Raw genomic sequence first — 4,669 nt, 5'->3', positions numbered from 1 at the left:
TGTGGCCAAGGGGGCGGGGGGAGGGTGATTACGGAGAGTCCGGTGTCCCTTGGGCCTTGGCACACCGGTCAATGATGGAGCTCAACCCTCCCCGCATTCCAGCTCATTCCCCTAGCAGCCCCTTACTTGGCCCGCCACGGCTGGTGAGCCGCTTTTTCAGCACACGAGGGACAGTTTAAACAAAACATCTCTAGGACAGACTTCTTTTGTCCTTCAAAATGACAATTTCTGAGTTCTATGTGGGTGGAGACCTGCTAAGGCTAAGATGACCTGCTTGCAGGGGAAGAAGGTCCGGGAGGAAAGAGGCGCCGCGGCGTCTTTCTGCAGGCCTTGCCGCAGAAGCGGCGCCAGAGAGGCCGGGTCGGTTTCACCCGGGACGCTGCTGGGTCCCGGCAGCCGCCAGCGGGGGCGCGTTCCACCCAGAAGCATTCCCGCGGCGGCCGCCGCTTCCCGCTTCTGCATTCCGCAAGTCGGGGCCAGAGAGCTGCCCCCACGCTGCCCCACGGCCAGGGCTGGAGGCGGGGTGGGGGGTGGGGGGTGGGGGGGGTGGTCATCGTGTGCCCGGGAGCCCGGGCTCCTTTCTCCGGCGCCAGGCCCTCGGAGGCGGCCGAGCAGCGCGTGCGGGTGTGGGTGAGCGAGGGCAAGCCGGCCGCTCATCCGCAGGGAGGCTGGGCGGACTGCGTGGGGCGGGCACCACCTCTCCTGGCCTCTGCGGGGGAGAGCGCCCCCACCCCGCACGCTCCGGAGGGCGTGCGACCTCGGCGTGCCCCGGGGAGGGGGGGTTTCTTGTCGCCTCGGCCTGGCATGCGCCTGGGGGCTTTGAACTGGCCTTGGTGGCCGGCTGACGACGACACTGCTCCCTAGCGGGGAGAATGTTTCACTAAATCTCCCGCTTGAGGCTGCCCGAGCGGAGAAGGGAGCCTCCCTCCTTCCTTTCTAAATCAAATGCTTTAGGGAAGGTCCTTAGCAGAATCCCTTCACTTGTGTTCTCCTTCATTAGCAGCCTTCACAGCAGCCCTCGCATTAAAAAAACAAAACAAAACAAAACAAAACAAAACAAAAACTCTATTGGGATATGTTTTACATACAGTAAATACGAGAAATTTTACATACTGTATATACTTCTGTAATTTTTTAAGTTTATTTATTTTGAGAAAGAGAGCCAACGCCCCGCAGGAGCAGGGGGAGGGGCCAGAGAAAGGGAGAGAGAGAATTCCAAGCAGAAAGTTCCCTTCTGCCCCTTTGCAGTCAATCCTTTACCTTCTCTTCCCTGGCCTGAGACAACCACTCATCTGATTTCTGTCACTATACTTTGTCCTCCCTGGAATTTCATATAAATAGACCCACACAGGATGTGGCCTTTTGTGCCTGGCTTTTTTCACCTAGCACAATGATTTTGAGAGCCATCCACGTGGCTGTGTTAACAGTAGTTCCTTCCTTTTGTTGGTGAGTAGTAGAAGACTATGCATGTACTGTAAGCTGTTTATCCATTTGGACATTGGTGGGTGGGTGGGGGAGGCCCAGCTGGGCTGGTGGGGAGGTATCCTCTCAGGATCCCAAAGGACTTTTGAGTTGTTGTTGGACACGTGGGCTACATCTGGACATCTGGTTTTGAGATACAGTGAATAAAAGTGCCTTGAATATTCCTGTAAAAGTCTTTTGGTGGACCTATGTTTCCATTTCTCTTGAACGAAATACCTAGAAGTGAATGGGATGGCTTGGTTGTATGACATTTTTAACTTTCGAGGAAGCTGTCATGAGCACACTATGAAGGTACACATACAAGTTATATCTAACAGCTTGATTCAATCCTAAACAAGGTTAACGTAATTATAAAGCAGGTTCAGAATTCCAAACTCAAGGACATTTCACCATGTGGTTAACTTGGCTTCCTATATAACACACAGACCAGAACATAAGCCACACAACAAACAAGATAACAGAAGGATGTAGGAAGTTAATGAACTAAACTCAAAGTCTGTGGGCCCACAGTTGAGATAAGATATCAGTCTGGTCTGAGTCAGCCCTTGGCATTTACTGCCTATTATATTCGATCAGTGAAGGATCTCAGTCCTGTTTGGAGATCAATTGGGCTTCGGCTTCGGGAGCAGCTGCCGTTTTGAAGTGGTCTTGTCTGAAGAGTCTGACAGTTTGCTGCAAAATCCTCCCCTTTTAAAAGGGATTTAATCAGTGTTGGGCCCCTGCAGACCTCCTGTGCTTCTGCTGGTTATCAGTCCTGGGGTGTCAGCTGATGCTGGTCTCCGTGATCTCTCATAGCTACACTACCCTTAACTGCTCATGTCATTGCTTGACACAGACTCCTGCTTGACATGAGTAACTCCATCTTGCTCTCCGTGCTGTCGAACTGTTTTTCAGAGTGGTTATACTATTTTAACATTCCCACCAGCAATGCGTGAAAGTCCATTACAGTTATCTCTGCATTTTCTTAAAGGTAAAAAGCAGAGTTTCTAATTATGACTGTGTCCAATTTATCAAAAATTTTCCTTGGTGGTTCACTCTTTTTACTCTAAGAAATCTTTGCCTACCTTAATGTGAGGTCACAAAGATTTTCTCCTAGAACTGAATAATTTTAGCTTTTTGCTTAGGTCTATGATACATTCAAATTAATTTTTACATATGATGGGAAGTAGGGATCAGGTTTCATTCCCCCCCACCCCCCATATGGATATCCAGTTTTCCAGCCAACATTGAGGACCACTGTCCAGGATGATGGCAAGTCTTGGAGACTTAGGCTACTGGTAAATGAAAGTTCCAGTCCCTAGATAGGGAATAAATAGGTGGAGATGGAGAAGATTTAGGGGGAAGTGTTGTTTTTTTTTTTAAACATTTTTTAATGTTTATTTAGTTTTGAGACGGAGACAGAGCGCGAGTGGGGGAGGGGCAGAGAGAGAGGGAGACACAGAATCTGAAACAGGCTGCAGGCTCTGAGCTGTCAGCACAGAGCCCAATGCAGGGCTTGAACCCACGAACAGTGAGATCATGACCTGAGCCGAGGTCGGATGCTTAACCTACTGAGCCACCCAGGTGCCCCTAGGGGGAAGTGTTTTTTTAATGTTTATTTATATTTTGAGAGAGAGAGAGAGAGAGAGAATGTGTGCACAAGAGCAGGGGAGGGGCAGAGAGGGGGGGACAGAGGATCCGAAGCAGGCTCTGGGATAACAGTAGTGAGCTGATGTGGGTCTCGAACTCCAGAACTGTGAGTTCATGACCTGAGCCAAAATCAGATGCTCAACCAATTGAGCCACTCAGGTACCCTGAGGGGGACGATTTTAAGCTTGGTTTTGGTTAGCTGGTAATAGGGAGATTTCCAGAAGGTCCAATGTGTATTTTTGAAGCTCAGAAAAAAAGTTCTAGATTGGAAAAACAGTCTGGTTGGCCATCAGCATGTGGAACAGTGGTTCTTAACCTAGGGTCTGTAGACCCAGTTAATTATATGGATAGTTTTGTGTGTAGGCATATATGTATATTATTTTTCCTGGGGTGCAGAAAGGTTTCTAATTTCAAAAGGGCCCATGACCCTACAAAGGCTAAGAACCAGTGTAAAACAGTGGTGAGTCCATGGGAACACTGCCAGGGCAAGAAGAGACAAAGGCTCATTTCCCCCACTGTGGCCCAGCTGGAAGGTTCTGTCTGCCTGGTCTTCAGGCACCCTGCCCCTGGGATCTTTGCCTCTCTACTTGCCAAGGTAACACTTCATCGTCCTTCCGTTTCTTTGTGTCTGATTGAAGTTTTTCCTGCTTTAATTTACATTTTTTAATTGAAGTAATATACATGTACAGTTTAAAAAGTTCAGATAGAAACCCAAAGCTTACATGAGAAGGGCAGTCTGGTACGAGAGTCTGATGACACAATCGAGTAACCCTGAGGCCTTCTCATCTCTGGGTCGGGGCTCAGCCTCACATCTTCCAGTCCTCCAGGCCCCTGCCTTTTCCTTTGTCCCAACCTCTCTTTCATCTTCCTCCTCCACTATATCACCACTTGGAATCAGTACTAGATCCTGTGGGAAACCAGAAGACAGGTGCAGAGGCTGTGCTGAAACCCTCTTCACTTCTTCTGTTCTTAGCCCACAGGGGGTGGGGACCAAGTTCTCAGGTTGTGCAGCCTCAGGAAGAGCCGAGGTCTTGGCTCAGGTCCTCCTGTGGTTTCCCTGACTCACAAGTGACAGGTTAGCTGTGCAACAGTGTTTCCTATGTTGTCAAGAGGCCGGAAGAGCTGGGATGGGGGGTCGGTGCTCAGGAATGAGCTGGCTTTGCCACCAGCGAAGTGTGACCTTGAGCAGGCCAATTCCTTCTCTGGCCATCGCAGTGCCCTCCTGACTCTTGCACCCAGCCTGGAGGCCTTCAGTGATGGGGAGTATCCTGCCTGCTCTGCCATGTCCTCAGCCGCCCAACAAAGCAGCTTATTCTCTTGGTCCCCGTGTCTCACAGGATGGGAGGAAGCAGCCATGGCATCTTAGGATAGGGAATGTTGGACTTTGCCATTTGGATATACCGCTTGATGCAGAGGACATTTTTACCTCAAGGAAAATTTGAATCAACACATTTAATCCAAATTACGTAAATATTGATTAATGTTTGGACAGAGAATTTTCCAGAGTAAACTTTGCTAAGCTGACTATTAATTACTTGATGTTCTTTTTTGCATCCAG

Source organism: Neofelis nebulosa, chromosome 5, assembly GCF_028018385.1.
Source record: "Neofelis nebulosa isolate mNeoNeb1 chromosome 5, mNeoNeb1.pri, whole genome shotgun sequence".
NCBI classification, from domain to species: Eukaryota; Metazoa; Chordata; class Mammalia; order Carnivora; family Felidae; genus Neofelis; species Neofelis nebulosa.
Note: the sequence above shows the minus strand (reverse complement) of the source record.